Below are 21,507 nucleotides of genomic sequence, written 5' to 3' on the forward strand. Positions count from 1 at the left end.
TACCGGAGCTCGTTTAGCTGTGACCGGTGATGGAACTTTTTTATGATATCGTTATTTGAGATTGTTGCTTCCAGCTAAATAATTATTTTACTTTTGCCTGTTTTATGCCCTTTTTCGACGTATATAGGGAACAGTTTTGGGTTTAAATATTTTGGGAAAGTTTTAATGGTAGTTTTGATCTCAAAATTTGGTGGATAAATTTTAAATTTTATTAATTTTTAAACCACAAAAAAAAAAAAGTTTTTTTTAACAACGAAAAATTCTTCATCTTTTATTAAAATTCTGACAATATTTTTCTGAAATAAATTTAATTTTTTTTTTTTTTTTTTGGTGAACTTTTGACAAAAATTAATCATCATGTAAAAGTAAAAACACCAAAAATTTATTTAACCACGTATCGTTTTCTTACAAACAATTTAAATGTAAATGTAACGAAAAAATGATAAACAATAAAAATAATTTACATGTAAATGAGGTTGTAAAATCTCATAAAACTCGTGAAACATCATCAAAAGGTTCAAAGTGAAATTGCGTTTGGTAGAAGCTACTAGTAAAGACCGAAGTTGACGAAGGACGACCCAATGTCCACGGCAATTTCATTCCAGCAAACGTATAAGCTCTCTACGCCGGATAAGGGTTAAGGAGGGCTCGGGCCGAGGGGCAAGGGAAACTACTTTTAGGAGTTGTCAACCCACCGAAACTTGGAGAGGGCCAGGGGCTAAAGATAGAAGCTGCGCTGAGACTAGCTCATCTTGTAATGGACTCAAGAGACAACCGAGTCGGCTAATGGAGCTTCTGCTTCTCCGGAAAAGCTCTTATCTCTCACGATATCTATCACGTATCAATACTAATCCGATGCTCCGACTCCTGCACTTTCAATTTATTTTGTTAAATTTATTTTTATAGCAAATTTTTCGCAAATTTATGAATTTTGTAACTAAATTTATGTTAAATAGTTGAATTATTGAATTGAATAAATAAATTTGTAATTTAATTTATTAATAAGATTTATTTTAATTTTTTGAAAAAATGTATGCCGATAAATTCGAAAATCAGCGAATTTGAATTCATAAAATTTTGTTTAATCAAGAAAAAAATTTTTCTTGCATTCAATTAAAATAAAAATAAATCTCAGATAAACTCTTTAAAAAAAAGTCGAATTATTAATTCATATTTTAAAACTTAACTCTCTTTAAACGAGAGAATTTAGCAACAATGCGCCACCTGTCGGATATACTATGCAGTAACTATGGCCGAAAAATTATATTTGGTCATATATGACCATATATTGACGTCAAATTATCTGATATGATCACTTTTCATATCAGGCCATGTATAGGCATATCAAAAATTACATATGGAATTATGAAATTTTCTAATATTGTCATGTATGACTTCAATATGCTTCAATACCTCCAACTTCAAGATTAGGATATCAATTTATTTATATCGATAAACGTGGCCTGCTTCAGGGGTCGCTTTAATGATTTAATTAGTCTTTGATAATAAATTTGTATGTTCTTGACATTAATGACTTGAGTGATCACCATTAATATTGTTATTCTATAACTGATATAGCAATTATCTGAAGATCAATTATTTGATAAAAATATAGTGACACTCATCTTGTAAACAATTTTTGTTAAATTAACAGTATAATACCAACCTGTGCTTGAAGACTAATGAAGATTTGTATTAAATAAATTATTTGCGGTATAAGAAAGTAATAGAAAATGTTACTCATAATTTGTCTTTTGATAATAAGTGCAAACGCAAAAATTGTGCCGCTAAAGAAAATAAAAGTCGGTGATATAGTGAACATAAAAAATTTGAGTTACGAATCGATAGAAATCCTGGATGATATTTTCAATGGATTTGATGCCACTAAGTTCATAGAAACGGAAAATAACGAAGATATTTTTAGTTTCAATCGTCGGAAGGACTTATGTATGAACTTGGAATCTTTTATGAATTATAGATATGCTCCGACATTATTTGTTGATGATATTAAATTAAAATTGTCGTCAAAAGTGAACAATTTTACCACTATTAAATATTATAACACAGATATTGATCCAAGCGACATCAGTGATAATTACTTTTTTAGTATTGTTAAAGTATGCTTACTCAAGAGCAAAAAATATTTGAATGTTAACCTTGTTAATGAATTCAATTTCTCAATGGCTAACGATGGATTAACTCCCCTTATTATTTTCAACATGACTAGCATTTTAAAATACCGAAAAAATAATGAGACAAGTTATGTATCTTCAATTTTTACTGGAGAATGTTTTTATCAGGTAAAATTTAATTTAATACATGGAAAAAATTAAAACAGCAATAATTGACTTATTTATGTTACGAATTGCGTTATGAGTCGTGCAATTGCAGTATAAATGTTAAATTTTGTAATTTATAATATAAAAAATTTGTACTAACATTTTATTCCCAAATTAATTCCTGTTTTCTTTTTACCGTGTAGTTCAATCATTTTAAGCCAATATTTTTGCTAATAATTTTAAAAATTAAAGGTTTTTTGGCATACAAAGGGAATGTGCCGTGATTTTCTTGAAAAAAATTCACCACCAACCGCAAACTATTCATTTTTTGAATCGTACGTTTACAAAAGCCAAATCTTTACTGAGAACGGCAATTTCACACTCGAGAATCAAATCAACCATCAAGCTCAAAAGATCTCTCTCACAGATGATTTGGAATGGTTTTTTGAAGAAAGGGAAAATGTCTTTGATAACATTAATAAAAAAAACGTAGTTAGAATTGAATTTCGATCACTACCAAATCCACCCGTGCGACCAAATAGAGAAATGTTATCTAAAAATGTGTCATTGGACGATTTGAAAGTGGGCGATGTCATTAACATTGATGCTGAAAACGTGCAATATCATTTCAATATCCATGGAACAACTCAAAAATATGAAGAACCACCCAGTATGGTCCAAGAGTACGGCCATTGCTATGAAAACGAAGTGGAAACGTTGACGCCAAAAAAGAGCTATTCAAGAGATCCTGACCACTCTGAGAACTACTATAAATTCAGTCTCTTCCATCAGATGATCAAAAGTTACAACTATGGAGTCGACAAACTGTACCTGAATGATAATTACAAATGTTTGAAATTAACACTTTGTTCTAGGCTCAAGGGTCAAAAGTCCAACTCGCCGAACTTAAAAATGATCGACTTGGAAAAATTTTCGAGTGATAACCAGTACAATTTCTTCAAAAACGAAAATGTAGTAATGCTTTCTGGAAATAATTATAGTACATTTTATCATGTCAAGGGTGTTGAATCAGGAGAATGCTTATTTCAGGTAAATCAAAACCGCGTCAATTTTTGAACTGATTGTCATTGGATTCTTTTTTTCCAGGCTTTGATCTACCCTGCCTCAGCAAGTAGATACGATGTGGAATATTTTCATGAATTACCTGTGCAAAGAGGAAGGATAATGTCAGCTAGCGGGAATCATAATCTCGAAAATCGGATCAAAATATTTCTCGCTTTTGACCCACTGAATATATTTGAAAGCCTTTTTACTGCAAAACTTAATATTTTGAATGTAACTTTGCCAATATTTGATATATTTCGCAATAGTGCGCTGATAAATCTCTATTTAGACCATATTTAACAAAAAAAATTTTTGATAAAAATAAATTTTTAAAATGTAAAAAAAAAAATTTTTTATCTACCCTTTTGACATTTGTAACGCTATACATTTTTGATCTTCATGATCTACGAATTATAATTAAATATCTCAAAATTTATTGAAAAATTTAATTTACATCTAAATTTACGAGAATTAAAAAGATGAAGATATAAAAACCGATTGTCGAATAAGAAGTAGACGAAGAAGGAGGGGGATAAGGATAAGGGTGATTGTGAAAAATGCAATAACAGTGCAGTATACTGTGTAAACGATGAGTTTAAGAGCGAGAGAGTGAGAAGAAGAGCAAGTGAGAAAAAACGGCAATAAATAAATTGTTGAGGGTGGCCTGTACACACCGAGAATACGGGGTGGTAGGCATGTAGGCTGGATAGATATTACTCCGGTGTACTGCAGAGACTCGAGAAACCGCCCCTCTTCTATATATTATTGTCCCCAGCCCTTATTTCCCGGTAAATATTTTTAATTTATCGATAAAAACATTTCACAACTAACCTCGCGAAAAATATTTTCAATAAGCTCGTATCAATTAATATCGTTATGAAAAATTTACTGGATTTATATTACATAATATTAACTCGGATAGAAGACGATTTTCTGGAAAATTAAATTGTTTTTTGTACCGAAGAATGCCGGGTCATCTCCATTGCGAGTTCGCTTCTGCAAGATAGCACGAGGAAGATACCTAAGCCCATTTAGTCTGCAGTAATTGGCTTATTGACATTAATAAATGAAATGTGCCACTCAATTTTTGGCGATAAATCAATTTTTGATTTAATTTTATTGAAATTTTTTGGCTTTAAACTTTAATTTAATTTTTTTGTATTCAAATAAATTATTTCTTATTGTTTAATAAAATTTGTTGATGCTTTTTTTAGAGAAAAATCATCAATTTTTATTTTTATTTGCTGCAGTGTGTCATTTTTATTTTTTTTTTCGAGGATTCTGAAGATAATAATTTTTAAAAAGTTATCTAAAAATTGATATTAAATTTTTTAGTTTAAAATAAATTTATTTATTGACAGTCCAAAATACTTTTACTTCGTCATATAAGTAAATAATATGAATATCTAAAAGCAATAATCTCAGTTATGTAGAATCCGGTATTCTCTGAAACTATTTCGGCGTCGTGTGTTTAAATTCTTTCCTCGGTTTCAAATGTGTTATCGCTGTTTTTACATGTGTTGCATTTCGTTTGTTTGGGCACATACCACTTAACTGTATCGAGGTTCCGGGCATTATGTAGCGATTATGCGTGGGGGAAATTTACTTAGGATGGGCGAAGATTTTCGGACGTCCGGGTATTTATGTACGGGTGTTAGGGTGTTAGTTTAAGTGGAAAAATGAAATAACCAAAAGTGAAAAGGATATTGGGGATTAAGATATGAAGAAAACAATTTTCATGTAAGATTTATGTCATAGATTTTTGCGGCTTGACGCCTGTTGAATGTCGGAGTTTACATTTAAATTAGAAGTTTTTAAAATTATAATTTGAAAAATTAAAAAAGATAAGTGGATTGTATAGAGTAAAAAGTAGAAAATAATTTTAAATGATTTTCAATAAGTTTTAAATAAGAATAGAGTGATTGACAAAAGAATTCAGTTTATTGTTAAGAAAGCGTGGGGTATTTGATGAAATTGTCAGAAATATGTTATTTATAGAAATTTGTAAAAATAAAATTACTACTAAAATATTTTAAAGAGCAATCCACGTTTTTTTTTTTTTTTTTTCAATGTGTAATTTTATAGACTGAGTATATTTAAGTTAGAATAAAATTGTATCATCAGTCCTTAATACGCGCGCGAATTTTAAAATTAATCAGACATTTTATTCGAAAAATTTTTCTTCTCACCTTTGATCCCTCAGCAAAAAAAGCTAAACTTGGCTCCTACTGACTGTTGGCTGCCGACTTAGTGCCAGACCGGCCATATTCCATCTCCATCTCCATATAATATAATATAAAATGTAATGTACTGATGGAAGAAATAGAATATTATTAAAGTTGCAAGCCTGGCTCGCGAAACCCGTGAAATATCGCTCGGACCTCATGCTTCAATTTACTTTATTATACTCCAACAGTTTTCAGCGAATTTTTCACGGACGGAACAAGCTCTGAAGAATTAACGTGTCCGTTTTACTTAACAATTTCTCGGCTAGTTTTTTCGTTTAAATATTGTTCGGAATATTAATAACAATATTCGAAATAATTTTCAGATAATGTTGACAGGGTGAGACACCAAGTTTCCGAGTAAATATTTTATATTTCATATGCGATGCGCGTTTGAAATACGAAATTATTATTTAGTTTTTATGCAAAAGGTTAATGATATTGGATGGCCGGCAGTAAGCACGGTATTATCTAGAAGATATTTAAAGTAATGCTAATGTTATTGTAATGCCCAATGTTAATGGAGTAGATGATAATGTTATGACAATCACTAAAGCTGCTTTGTATGTGTATTGCTGTTTTTTTTTTTTTTTTTTTTTTTTTTTATAAGTATTTCCTGCTGGTAATTATAGTCTGATATACGTACTGAAGAATGACTGAATAATATTACATTAATCCAGACTGTTTTTATTTTTTTTTTCTAAATTCTCAAATTAAATTAATATTTTTAAATGAGTAATTAAAATAAAAAATTTAAATTATTAGTCTAGCAATTTAATAATAAACTCTAATATCGTCTTAAAAAAAAAATAAAGCCTCAAAGTATAACAAGTGTGATTAATTATTAATATCTTCGTATGATCTCCGTACATTTAAAACACTCTGTCTTTTCCAGTAAACACTGAGAAAATTGTTACATACACACGCACATGTGTTGTATCCTGCAAGAGTCCACTTAATTATCTCTTCTCCCCATACAGACCATTAGCTCTTAGCATCACCAGCTGAGGTAATGTAGCACTACATGAGTTCATCACCAAATTAAATATTAGAGCCATAATTCTATATGACGTTTATAAAACTTCCCGTTTTTTCTACAAAATTGGAACACTATTCATCTCTACCACTGACGATAAAATTATTATTATTATTTTTATTAATAACTATAGTAATAAAAATGATGAAGATAATTATCCATAAAAAATTGAGAATAAAAATTAAAATAACAAAAACAGTAAATTTGAATACAAGGAATGATGTATATTTTTTAATACGAATAGAAATAAATTTTGAATGCGAAGATTAGTGACAATCGTTCATTAACACCGTTTTTTATTTCCATTACAACCCGTCGAATAAATCAGAGCTGTGTTTTATTTAAATAAAAGAGGAAATGAAGATGAAAAGATTCCAATGGAGATCCAACACAAGTGTGTGTGAGGGTAAATGATGAGAAAGAAAGAGAAAAGTTATGTGGGAAAGAGAGTGATAGAAAGAGAGGGGTCAAATAGTGGGGAGAATGCGCGGTGATTGCTCGAGGGCCGCATAATTGCACCCTTTGTGGTGCAATCAGCGCCGCAACTTGGCCGGCGCCTCGCGCTCTTCACCCCGCTACAGCCGAGATATATCTCACCCAGTTCACCCTTACCTCCACTATAATACACTCTACACTGTTTAGTTACAACCTATATATGTATATACATTCTAGCTAAACTGTAATACCCTCTACTGGTCTAGAGATCATGTTACTTTGGCACATTAATCAATTGTTATTTTGCAAGGGTCTCAGATTATTATTTTTACTTTTTTTTTTTGCTCAACATTTTTAACAGGAAATTTGGGTCTTTTAATGAGAGAAGATTGAGTACCATTTGTAGTTTTTTTTTTTTTTTTTTTTTTTTTTTTTAAAGGAAATTTGATACTTGTTAAGTATACTTGGGGTTTGACATTTGAACTGCAATTGATAATGTATTGATTTGCTTCATGCCTAATTTTGAAAAGTTAATTGGTGATTGTCAAATAAATAAAGACTGAGTGACTGAACTTAATTTTTTGTGGCTCCAAAATTTAATTTATTTTAAAAATTTAATGCAATTATAATTTAGGATTTTTTAAGATAAATTTTGACATTTTTATTACCACTGAAAATTTGAAAATTTGAAATTTTGATTTAAGGTTAAATTTTTTTAACTAAAAAAATGATATTAAAAATTTCTAAGATAAAAAATAAAAAAATTCTAGTTGAAGAATTTTTTTGTTTGATTTAAGACGATTAAATTTAATTTGATTAAAAAATTTTTAACGTTAATGAATTTGAAAATTTTTAGAATAAATTTGGTAATAAAAAATAAATACCAAATTTTTAACAAGTAAATTCTGTACATTGAAATAAATTTAGTCCATTACTTCAACAGTATTAATTTTTTTTATGAAAATACTCACACTTAACCTCACCCCAAATTCCCTGTATTTAATATTTTATACATGTATTAACAAAATGAAGGTCTGTAGCAGAGATGAAGAGGGCAACTGTGAAGAGAGAGAGAGAGAGAGAGAGAGAGAGAGAGAGAGAGAGAGAGAGAGAGAGAGAGAGAGAGAGAGAGAGAGAGAGAGAGAGAGAGAGAGAGAGAGAGAGAGAGAGAGAGAGAGAGAGAGAGAGAGAGAGAGAGAGAGAGAGAGAGAGAGAGAGAGAGAGAGAGAGAGAGAGAGAGAGAGAGAGAGAGAGAGAGAGAGAGAGAGAGAGAGAGAGAGAGAGAGAGAGAGAGAGAGAGAGAGAGAGAGAGAGAGAGAGAGAGAGAGAGAGAGAGAGAGAGAGAGAGAGAGAGAGAGAGAGAGAGAGAGAGAGAGAGAGAGAGAGAGAGAGAGAGAGAGAGAGAGAGAGAGAGAGAGAGAGAGAGAGAGAGAGAGAGAGAGAGAGAGAGAGAGAGAGAGAGAGAGAGAGAGAGAGAGAGAGAGAGAGAGAGAGAGAGAGAGAGAGAGAGAGAGAGAGAGAGAGAGAGAGAGAGAGAGAGAGAGAGAGAGAGAGAGAGAGAGAGAGAGAGAGAGAGAGAGAGAGAGAGAGAGAGAGAGAGAGAGAGAGAGAGAGAGAGAGAGAGAGAGAGAGAGAGAGAGAGAGAGAGAGAGAGAGAGAGAGAGAGAGAGAGAGAGAGAGAGAGAGAGAGAGAGAGAGAGAGAGAGAGAGAGAGAGAGAGAGAGAGAGAGAGAGAGAGAGAGAGAGAGAGAGAGAGAGAGAGAGAGAGAGAGAGAGAGAGAGAGAGAGAGAGAGAGAGAGAGAGAGAGAGAGAGAGAGAGAGAGAGAGAGAGAGAGAGAGAGAGAGAGAGAGAGAGAGAGAGAGAGAGAGAGAGAGAGAGAGAGAGAGAGAGAGAGAGAGAGAGAGAGAGAGAGAGAGAGAGAGAGAGAGAGAGAGAGAGAGAGAGAGAGAGAGAGAGAGAGAGAGAGAGAGAGAGAGAGAGAGAGAGAGAGAGAGAGAGAGAGAGAGAGAGAGAGAGAGAGAGAGAGAGAGAGAGAGAGAGAGAGAGAGAGAGAGAGAGAGAGAGAGAGAGAGAGAGAGAGAGAGAGAGAGAGAGAGAGAGAGAGAGAGAGAGAGAGAGAGAGAGAGAGAGAGAGAGAGAGAGAGAGAGAGAGAGAGAGAGAGAGAGAGAGAGAGAGAGAGAGAGAGAGAGAGAGAGAGAGAGAGAGAGAGAGAGAGAGAGAGAGAGAGAGAGAGAGAGAGAGAGAGAGAGAGAGAGAGAGAGAGAGAGAGAGAGAGAGAGAGAGAGAGAGAGAGAGAGAGAGAGAGAGAGAGAGAGAGAGAGAGAGAGAGAGAGAGAGAGAGAGAGAGAGAGAGAGAGAGAGAGAGAGAGAGAGAGAGAGAGAGAGAGAGAGAGAGAGAGAGAGAGAGAGAGAGAGAGAGAGAGAGAGAGAGAGAGAGAGAGAGAGAGAGAGAGAGAGAGAGAGAGAGAGAGAGAGAGAGAGAGAGAGAGAGAGAGAGAGAGAGAGAGAGAGAGAGAGAGAGAGAGAGAGAGAGAGAGAGAGAGAGAGAGAGAGAGAGAGAGAGAGAGAGAGAGAGAGAGAGAGAGAGAGAGAGAGAGAGAGAGAGAGAGAGAGAGAGAGAGAGAGAGAGAGAGAGAGAGAGAGAGAGAGAGAGAGAGAGAGAGAGAGAGAGAGAGAGAGAGAGAGAGAGAGAGAGAGAGAGAGAGAGAGAGAGAGAGAGAGAGAGAGAGAGAGAGAGAGAGAGAGAGAGAGAGAGAGAGAGAGAGAGAGAGAGAGAGAGAGAGAGAGAGAGAGAGAGAGAGAGAGAGAGAGAGAGAGAGAGAGAGAGAGAGAGAGAGAGAGAGAGAGAGAGAGAGTTATCTCTTTCTTCGTCGGTCCTCAGTTCTGAGTCCTCAGAAATAGCGTCCGAATCTCCATAATTCCGGCTTACAGAAAATGACAGCTTTTAACGTTGATGCACAGTTTATACCGGGTGTATTATTTTAAGTGGCGCCGACTGTATAATTCAAGTCTGCTGAGAGTAGAGAGAGAGTAAGTGCGCGTGGAAAGTAAACGCGGCGAGAAGAAAGTCTAGTCCGCGAGTTTAGTTGTGTGAGAGGAGCGGGAAAGCCGGGCGGTAAAAGCACCCGTCAGATAGGGGTGAAACGAGTGGGAGCCAGACTTGGGGGTGAGAGAGGTCGCCACGGTAATGGCATCGTCGTGTCCCGTTGAGCGTTGAGCTGCAAGCTCCATATCCAGCGGTGCTCAAAATCTTTCTCTTCTCGTAATTTTCCCTTTCGAGGCTCCGGATAAACAAATTGCAAACGGACGCACTCTTTAACGAAGATTTATGACGCGAGTTGTTTAGTCGGGCTACACTACCGTTAAGGCTAAGTCTCTACGGCTCTTCTCATTTAACTGATGCTGTACTATGTTGTGCTCTACTCTACGAACTGTTGCCAACCATCTTTGCTTATTGCGTCAATCTACATAATCATTTTTATTTTGTTTACTTTCTCCTCGAAAAAAAAATAAATACTTCTCAATTTATTTATTAAAATATTTTTGATTATTTATTTTACGTTCAAAAATTTTTTAATGTGATTTGATTTGTCAATTACTATGATTGTATTTAATATATAATGATTATTCAATTAGCAATAAGTATTTTTTAATGAAAGCAAAAATAAAAAAAAAAAAAATTAGCGAGTTGCTATAACAGCTGTGTCAGACATATTCTAAAAGTCATAAGTCTCTAATGGGCGGCTCATTATAACCCCTCTGAACTCACACTTTTCTCTTTTTTTATTTCTTTTTATTTCCGTTCTTCCTTTCTACTTTCGGTCCTCCTCTGTACTCTCTACCTTCGCCTTCTCTCACGGTAATAGTGTCACTAATAGCTCAACTACTAACACGACCCCGTCACAAACAGAGTGAGATTAAGTTCGTTATTCAAGTTGTCTGTTTGATGCACATGCACTTATCCATTAGTATATCTCTCAATATTGCCATTATGCTAATAGAGATATTAATTTATAGATCAAATATTATTGTTCTTGTTGTTTCAAAAAAATAATGTCAAATTTTTTTCTAATTTATTGCATAAAAATAAAACATATGAATATTTACAAAATTATTATTTTAAACGTAAAAAAAGATAAAATATCCAAATGTTTATACGTAAGATTAGAAGACACGTGTTGGTCGAAAAACGCACCCAGAAAAAAAAAACATACCTCACCGCTTTAATCTTGAACAAACACTTATATACATTTTTACTGATGGTAATCATAAATAAATAGATAATTTTGAAACCTCGGAAAAAGTCTGTTTTTCTTTTATTCTTTATTCCTTTTACTTGTTTACTTTTCAATTTCAAATATTTTTTTTGTTCGAATATTTATTATTTATTTTTCTATTATTTTTATTACTGAAAATGATAACAATAATTATTATGGATCATGATTTTTATATGAAATTTAAATTAGCTATGATAAATATTATAGTTTGTGATGGCAATTGTTATCAAGATAATCAATGCTATCAATCTAATTGTAAATTAGATAATAGGAATGATAAATACTTCAATAGAAATTTTTTATTTAATTTCTCTCCGTGTCGATATATAATCTTCACATAGTAGTATTAGTAACATAAAATACAAGTAGTACAGTGTATCACATGTTGAACACAGACATACTGTACCCTACAAGTGGATACCTCAATCTCCAACTTCATAGCAAGAACTATCTATGCTATATACATATTTATAAATACAACTACAGCCTTAACTAAACTAAAGCAAGTAGTGTCTAGGGGTAGTTGCGAGAAGTGAGAAGTGAGAAGTGAGAAACTCGGTACATATTGGAAGCAGAGGAGGTAGATAGAGTTTAGTTTCAGCTAAAGGGACCTGGAAGCTACAGACTAGAGACTAGAGACCAGAGACAAGACTGCAGACTACAAACTACAGAACATAGACTAGAGATTAGAGATTGTGCTTAGTTAACGGACAATGCGGTCTCTAATGAACAACCCAGCGGCGCTTCTCACTTACTTATATTATATTATACTCCGCTCATATCATTCAATCTCATTAATTACTCTCTGCTCTTCTCTTCTGCGAGATTCTCATACTGAGGGTTTCGTTTAAGTTTTAGAGGTCACTTTTGGTTGATTCGAGTCGTGCTCTGCACTTATACAAAAAATTGTTGATATTTAATAAGTTTATCAAATGTAAAAAAATTATTTTGCCTTTAATACTTAATTTTTAAAACTCAACTCTCTGGTAGGGAAAATATTTAGCGGCCATGCGCCACTTGTCGGAGACTTTCAACACTACTTTCCGTAAAAAAATTATTTATGGCCGTATATGAAAATTTTTATACATTTTTATATAAAAATATTTTGATTAAAAAATAAATTGATAAATTTTTTTTAAATAAATTAATTTATAAGATAAATTCTTTCATTAATGTGTGAGGAAATAAATCAAAAAGAAGTTAACACTTTTAATCGATTAGTACACTCGCACTGTGTACAGAGATTCAAAGATCGGAGATCGAGCCGAGGTTGAGAATCTCTGAGCATTGCGGCGGCTGTAATTGGATTCAATTGTCCCTCGTTGAATCACCTACTGCACTCTCAACGGATCTCTGTACTCTGTGCTTTCAATTTCAATGTAACGTTATATTACGATACAGTATCAGTATAATATAAGTGTGCTAATATGTGAGGCTCTTTTCGCTAAATTTTGCTTGATACTTCATATTTATCTATTTAAATTAAATAATATAATTTGGATAATTGGATAAATTTTAAAAATTAGCTGCAATCATTGCCAGATAAAAATTATGAATAAACATAGAACGATAAATAGTTGAAATAATTTAAAAGTAGAATACGAGAATTTGGAACGCGAACTGAATGTTAATGTAAGCGGTAATGAATGTACATTACAATTACCGAGATATGGAAATTCAATGTTTTTCGCGGTGTGAGAAAGAGAACGAGAATAAATGACACACAAGTATATAAGAATAAGATATGAGGTATGGAGAAACTCCCTTACATTATATTATGCGAATTAGCCTCCTCGACAGTCGAGCAACTTCAACTCCGTGTAGCAGTAGGTACAGTAGGTGTTAGTGTATCCAACTATGTAAATAGAGGCTAGCGGAAATTGGTCTTTGAGACGTGGCTCGGACACAACACCTCGACTTAATATACTCGCTACTTTAGTCTCTACGGTTATATTGTATCGTATAAACTATCTTCTTGTTTAAATTACGTCAAGCTTTATTGCCTTGTAATTATTTTAATTAAACTAATAAAAGTAAGACTTATTAATGCGCTTTTGTATGAATGGGTGAGAAAAAAAAATTAAAAATGAGAATTAAGGGTAATAATATGTAAGTACTCACATTTGGCTTCATCTACAATTTTCAGACACTTTTAAATTGGCGCATGTGGAGTTTAATTATTCCATTGTTTATCTAGAAAATAAAAAAATTAAATTATTAATTATTACTAGTAAAAACCTATTTTATTTATAAATACACTGGTCACAAAATTTGCTTACTCTTTTAATAATTTAAATTATTTCAAATTTTTAATAATCTTTGGATTGAAATTTTTTCCAACAGAAAAAAGATACAGCAAAATTGATAATAAACTTTTTTAAATAATTAAATTTTCTATATAAAATATAACTTGTGATTTTTTTTTATATCTTTCATATTTAATTCAGAATTTAAGTTTTGATGTTAAAAAATTCATTTGATTTTAAAGCTTTTCATAAAATGTTACTCCGGTTAAAAAAGATACGATTGCTTAAAATTGATAACATAAAACTGAAATATATTTAAATTTTCCAAACTTCATTTTTTAATACCAAAGGAAGGTTTCAATATTTGAAAAAATAAAAAAAAAATATACATAGTCGACAGTAACGGCAATCAATCAATTTCTAAATATTCATATTGATATCTGGGTCATCTTTATTTCTTCTCTAATATTACAACTCAGTAGACTGAATATATATATATATATATATATATATATATATATATATATATATATATATATATATATATATATATATATATATATATATTTTAGAGACCAGAGACCAGAGTGGAGTTAAAGTCCAGTGAATATAAAATATTGTCTGGCACAAAATGTCATTTGACTGTCGTCCAAGTATACTCATATATATTTTATAAATTGATCGATTCGCGTATCTGCATTATTTCCAAATAAAATATAACGTCTACTCATGTCGCATTTTATCGAAAACTATTACTTCATAAACAAAAATCTTTTTTAATTTTATTTTATTACTCATCACGTTAATATTTTATTACATATATCATATTAACGTATTTTATTATAATTAATATTTTATACGAGATAGAAAAAGTAACAGATGGTAAATGGAATAAAATATATATTAAAATATTAATCGGATTAAATAGTATCTGCAGAGTGTTAAAAGCAGGGTATTATTTAACGAGGCCAGCAATAATCAGCCCACATTTAAATACTTTATTTTATTTTTTATCAAATGGTTGTCATGCGGGCAGCTTGTTACGGAAAGTCCATTATATTGCTCACGTGTTTTTAATTTAAATATTGCGTTTGCGTTTGATGATAATTTTTAATTTAACTAATGCAACTTTGTTTCAAAATTATTTTAACCTCGTTCATTTTTTATCGTTGTTATTAATGTGTGCTGCTGCAATAATTACCATCCATTATCGGTTTTTATGGTTGTAATATTTCACGAAAAATATTATATGGTCATTAAATTAAGCACCAAGTGGATAAATATTTAAATGTTGCTGATATTTTAGTCGGTAAAAAGTTACCAAGTATATTATATTTAAAAAAATAAAATTAAATTAATTTTAATACATAAAAATAGCTATTAAATAATCGAGTGATACTAATGTAGAAAGCAATATTCCGAGTTTAATAATAAATTAACCGAAGTGAAAAGTGGAATACTGCTCGCTAAAATAATTCATAATTTTTGACAGCTAAATGACATTTGACTAAAAAGATGAATTTATAACTTTATAAATTTATAAATCCATCAGTTAAATCCATTATCGGGTTTTAAGTGACACATATATATGTATATATCGGTAAAGGTGGGATTATTAAAATAGATTAGTCTAGACGATAAATTTATAGGCAACCGATAAACTCAACTCTGTTAATTTATTGTATTTATAAATAAAGACGAGTTCACGTGTCAATTATCAATTATATAAATAAAAGCTTTTTGTGAACTTTTATTTCTGCTGTCGGCATCCAGGTGTATTTATTCACATGTATGTACTATTGTATTCAATTTTGTGGTAATAGTGTATTGATGTCATGAATTAATTTAAAAATTTAAATCCACTGAACTCTGGTCAAAACTTCACGGGAAAAATTTTGACACTGAAATCAGCTGACACTTTATCTCTTCAGGATTTTATTCAACAATTAAATTATTTAAAAAATATTTCATTTGTAATTAATTTTAACTTCTAATTGTGGAATTTTTTTTCTGAATTTATTTTGTCTTAGTTTAAGAATTTTTTTTTTTTTTTTTATTCCAATAAAAATCACAAATTTTTTGTTATATTTTATAGAAAATGTTCTTATTAAAATTATCATCAATATTTACAAATATTTTTTTAACTAGACCTTTTACGGATCTATACCTTCTTAAAAAAAAAAATAAATATTGCAAATTTTGATAAAATTGATGTTATTGTTGTGTGATGTTTAGATAAGATAAAATCGATCGATAACCTGCGAGAATATATTACATATATATTTATGTGCTATTTAACTTATCTTACTATTTATACGTTTTCGCATAACTTGACACAACAACTCAAAATAATCCGTTGAGATTTATTAAGTATTATAAATGTTGCAGTGCAATAAATTTCAACTTTTAAAAGTGTCAGGTGTTATTTTGTGACATTATTTCACGATCGAAATTTTTTGTTAAATAAAAATAAAAGAAAAATGTCCAAGTGAACTCGAGAAAATAATTAAACGTAGATATTTTGATTGTCGGAATGTAAGTAAAGGCTGAAGATTGGGAAGGACCATGATAGAAGCCGAAGGTCTTTGTAGGGCGTAGTGGCGGATCGCGACGACGGGGCAGCTTGGGGATTGAAAAGCAATTTCCCCGCTCGGGTCTACGCGGGGGTGCACAAGGGCTCGAAGGCTTTATATTAATGATCCAGATATATTATCGGACGTGACCGAAATTGCTGTCAAAAAAGTCGGATATTGGATCGAAAGAGATTGCGAGATCCGTTCCCCTTTCTCCTTTATTTTCTTGCCTCGTACTTTTTGCCCACTGCCAAATTTTTTTTTTTTTAATTTCAGAGCTCCCTTCTCTTTCTCTTTCTTTTCCCTCTGCTCCTATCCGACAAAATAACCTTTCATGCCTGTTTGAATAAATTACACACGCACCAACCGAAGAAATGGCTATTTTTATTAAATTTCAATTTAAAATTGCAGTCCCACAATATTTAAATAGTTCTTTTAATTCTGCTGAAATTTTATTTCTGCAAAAAAAAAAAAAAAATAATTTGGTTCTGAAATTTTCCCACAGGTGGCGCATGATCGCTAAATCTTCTCGCGGTCAGAGTGTTGAATTTTAGAAAATAAATAATTAAATAAAAATTAACTTTTTCTTGGGTGTAATTACAAATAATTTTTGGTACAAATTCCAATTTGACAATTAATTTTTTTTTTTTTTTCAATTTCATTTAACGGGCCATGAAAAAAGTCAATAAATAAAAATATATATAGGAGTACACATAAGACATAAGAAGGTTGAATATAATAGTCGATAGGATGACTCTCGTCCCAAGATTCAACCCTCACGTATACGCCCTTACGTCGTATAATATGTATGTGAAGAGTGAAAGAGTGAAAGAGTGAAAGAGTGGAATAGTAGAAGGGAGAAATATAACTGAGTATACGGAACACCCCGCCATAAAGAAGATCCCCTCAATCAGATAAAAAATATATTATAGCCGGTATGATACAGAACTCAATACCTCTACGTCTACGTCCAACTTATATATACATATAGATATGTCTTATACTTTATACTACACTGTATATGGACTATAATATACATCAATTTTCAACAACTAAGGAGCCGAGCTTTTCTGTATACGTAGGAACAGTAGAAGTCGAAATCGAGTTGTAGAAATAATTCAATCGTTCTTCATCTCCATCTTCATCTTCATCTTTTTGGCGATGGTTGATATCAGATTGATGTGTAATACATAATTTGAGACGAAGAAGAAGAAGAAGATCGAGGAGCGAAGAAAGAGCAAGGTCCATCTTGCATTGCATCCGATCGATTCTATTCCACACTATATAATATAGCACCCTTTGGTTGAATGCAGATCACTGCTCACTCTCAGCTCTTCTTCAGCAGTACTGGCAAGTAAAGACACTCTCGTGAAATTACATTCGACTATTGCCAGACGTCCTGGCGCACTCAAGCTTTATTGTCAATCGACTGCTACCATTTATAACGCTTTTTATGTGTCACTATATTTTTTATTGTTTATCAACTTAAATTTATCTGTCTATATACCTTATGCATTACATTACATTCTCTGATTTACTTTTTTTTTATACATTTTCATTAAGTTAATGGCAAATTACTTCGAAGAATCCATCGGCGAAATTTATTGATTGCTATATAAGCTTTTTATTTTGATATTTTTATCAAATTACAAAATATTTGTACGATTTTTTGACTTGGAGGGAAATTTGTTGTAAATTTTAGACGTAAGTAATTCAAATAATTTTTTTTTATACTGATTTTGACGTTTTCAACTATTTTAAGTTCAAAAAATTTTTTTGCGCGCCCTTTTAATACTTTTTTAATTTATCAATCTTTACAAAAATATTTTATTAGAAAAAAAAAAATTAATTTTAAAGGGATTTATTTAATAGAATATTAATATTACGTTGTAAAAAATGTTAAATGCCAAAATCTGTCTTATAAAAATTAAAAACAAAATTTTCGAGACGGAAGAGCAAATATAAAAAATTAAATTTTATTAAAATTGCCACAATAATCAAAAATAAAATTCCTCTACTTTGTAGAATTAAGCTTAAGCTTAAGTTCAGTTATTTTTTAAAATAAAAATAGAGATTTAAATAAAACCCAAACTGTGAAATCGCACGAGTTAAGTTCTCAGCACAACCGGCGAATAAACGAAACCAAAAAACATTTATTATTTATTTTAGTGGAGCATCAAAAGACGCCGGCATAGTCGCACTTTAATGAAGAACATCCGGTGTGTCGGCGAACTATAAGCAAAGGATTATAAGGGACAAAAACAATATTGCATACAATTGGCGACACATGCTGACGAATTTACCAAATATTATATATATTAAGACGTAATATATATGTGAGTATAAATTAATTCAAAGCTGTGCTTTTTTAGGGAAGAAGAAGTGAACAAGTTGGAAATGCTTGCTCGATGTTTATTTAGCGATTCAATTATTGTTGAATTAAATTACCCATTAAAATAGCATTAAATGCACAGCACGCGGTCTATGTAAATATAGCTAGATATGTATATCGGGATATATTTATATAAATAGATCGCGGTGTGTACGCGAGTAGATGTGTATAAATATGTGGATCGATAATGCGTAAGCTATAATGAGATGATAAAACACGGAACTCTATCAAAACCGCAACACTAATGGTATCAGTGTAAGTAATGTAATTGAGCGCACTCGCGGCACCACCGCATTTTAGGGTCCTACCGCTAAATTTATCTAAATATTATCTTTCTCTCTTGTGGATAAGGGTTTTATTATTTAGTGAGACAAATAAATTATGAATTGAGATCCTTTGCAGTAATTTCGTTCTTTTTTTTTCGTTGATCTAATCAAAATTAAAATAACGATTTTTTATCATCTTACTGTAATTATTAAAGACAAAACAATTTTGTTTAATCCAGAAAAATTAATGAGCAAGATTTAAATTGAGACAAAAAAATTTGCTTCGCTTAAAATAATTATTATCTTTTTAAATATTTTTTAATTTTAGAAAAAAAATTTTTTTAATCAAAAATTAATTTTTTTATTTGTAGAAAAAATTTTGTAAGTAAAATAAATTAATTGTGAAGAGCAGTTCTTATGATTAAGCATTAAAAAAATTTTTTAAGGAACCAAAATTTAAAAAAAATGTCCAGAATATTTTTTAAAATATCAAATCCATTGTGAAGTTTTTTGATTTTTTTAATTGCAATGATATACAAGTTATTAGAGTAACGTGTCATAAGCGTATTTATATATCAATTATTAATCATAGTTACCAGTAATGAAACAATAGTCTTAAGGACAAAGTTCGATACAATATCAACACAAAGGAGATAAATAACATACCGATCACAACTGTCCAACCAACTCCAAGAACAAAATAACTTTTGTAAAACATGAAGCCAATAAATATCAATACACTAGCTCTTGTTAAAATGTTAATCATTAATAATATGGCACTACGAATTTATTTTAATATCCTCGTTCTGTTAGTATCAATTTCATTTATCGCATCATTAATGTGTGGCGATTCTGAAAAATCCAAGCTCATACTCCTGAAGCACATCAGTTTATAGTTTATTTAATTAATTAGTAAATAATAAAAAAAATAATAATAATCCAGTCAAGGTCTTCTAATAAAACTCAGATATAACAAAAAAAAATTTATGATTGAATTAATTATTAATACAATATTTAAAATTTTTTTGAATACTTTGATTTACATTTTTTACTTTGAAAAATTAATGTAAAATCTAAACCTACTAATTGATTATGTCACATTAACCAAAATAACAACCATGAAAAATAAAAATAACACTTTTAACTTCTTCTACAAATTTATTTTTTATTATTACTGATTTTAACCCTTTTCCCTACGCGTTGCGAGCTCACGCATTTAAATTGAAAAATAAATTTAACATTCATTCGGTTGTTTACTCTAAATATCGATTTACATTTTTTCCAGCTTGTTTATCTACCAAATACCGACAGTACATCAACAGGGTGCAGAAAAACTCACTGAACCTTCATAGTATCATCATCAAAGTCTTAAAAAGACGTAATCATACTCATAGACTTTTTATTGAGGTTGAAAAAAAATGTTTTGTGTAAAAAATTATCTTTTGAAACTTAACTCTCTGGTAGCGAGAAAATTTAACTATCATACGCCACCTGTCGGAATTTTTTAGAAGTAAATTTTTCTAAAAATTATAAATTAGCGTTCATGAGCATTTAAGACCTCTTTTTTCATGGATCAATCAAAATTTTTATCAATTTAAAGTGAAAATTATTTTTTCTATAAGGCAAATTTTTTAGAAATCTGAAAAATAATAATTTGGATATTTTGAACTGAGATAACTATCCTATTGAAGGTGTATTGTAAATTAATAAAGTTATGGTAATAATTATTGTCATTAGCATAAAATTCTAAATTTTCTAACGAGAATAAAAAAATTTTCCTTGAATAAAAAAAAGGGCCTGGGGCTAAAAGTAAATTAAAAAAAAAGGTTTAACATCGTCAGACATGTGGAGAAGAATAAAATAAAGTAAAGTAAAGTAATAATATCTTTCTTTTTTTTAATACTCGGTCACATCCATTTTACTGTACTCAGCTCTACTCGGTTTGATTATACTCCCCTCAATGAAATTATTTTAACGTATAATATTACAAGAGACCGTACGAATAGTGAAGGACGCGTATGTAATGAAATTGCGGAACAAAATGAGGTTGAAACATACTGAGAATTGTCATTATTATTATTATTATTATTATTATAATCATTATAATTATTATTGGTACAGATATAGACGTAGATATAGAATATATAGTTAGACAATAGGTTATTATTACGCGAAAGCTTTATAACGAAGCCCTTACATCATCTAATACAACCCCCTCTATCTATCAAAGTGTGTCCGTAGTTGGTAACATCTCCCCTCTCTCCTCTCCCTCGGCCCCTGTCCCCGTTAGCTCCATCACTCCTGTCCCGAGTCCCTCAACCCCCGATCAACGCAATCTCATTACTCGGGGATGCACTCACCGTATTAATGCCGAAAGGAATTAACTTTCAACGTTATGAGATCGAATGTTACTAACTTTATATTGCTGAGTAGAGGGTAACTACTCGCTGGAATAAATCTCCCCCTTCGTACTCTGTCCCTAATTTCCCCTTTTATATCTTTCATTTTTCGTTTTTCGTATCTTTGAGGTTTAATATCTATTACCTGTTTCGAGCCACTCATTTATCTATACTGTTTTATGATAATTAAATATAGTTAATTAAGTATGTTACATTGAAAAAAAAAAAAAGTATAAGCCCGACGTTTACAACAGCAATACTTGCACAAGCTATGTACTAATACGAAGTTTTTATTCCATTACAATACGTAT

The 21,507-nt window shown here is 31.2% G+C and overlaps 1 protein-coding gene and 1 long non-coding RNA gene across 3 annotated transcripts in view; one reads left to right on the top strand and one right to left on the bottom strand.

The window, feature by feature from the left end:
• The window catches only part of LOC141528757 (LIM domain only protein 3), an 86,274-nt gene that overhangs the window by 23,097 nt on the left and 41,670 nt on the right, over positions 1 to 21,507 (bottom strand). For both annotated transcript variants that reach the window (XM_074244971.1, XM_074244973.1), the window contains one exon: positions 13,442 to 13,513. The gene's annotated coding sequence lies outside the window, so the exon portion shown is untranslated. The remainder of the gene's footprint in view (positions 1 to 13,441; positions 13,514 to 21,507) is intronic.
• LOC141528759 (uncharacterized) overlaps positions 13,293 to 21,507 on the top strand; it is a 36,395-nt gene continuing 28,180 nt past the window's right edge. Inside the window, exon 1 of the long non-coding RNA XR_012479453.1 lies at positions 13,293 to 13,429. This is a non-coding gene — a long non-coding RNA (uncharacterized LOC141528759). The remainder of the gene's footprint in view (positions 13,430 to 21,507) is intronic.

Source organism: Cotesia typhae, unplaced genomic scaffold, assembly GCF_013202065.1.
Source record: "Cotesia typhae breed Kobodo isofemale line unplaced genomic scaffold, CoteBio_Ctyphae contig_44, whole genome shotgun sequence".
NCBI lineage: Eukaryota > Metazoa > Arthropoda > Insecta > Hymenoptera > Braconidae > Cotesia > Cotesia typhae.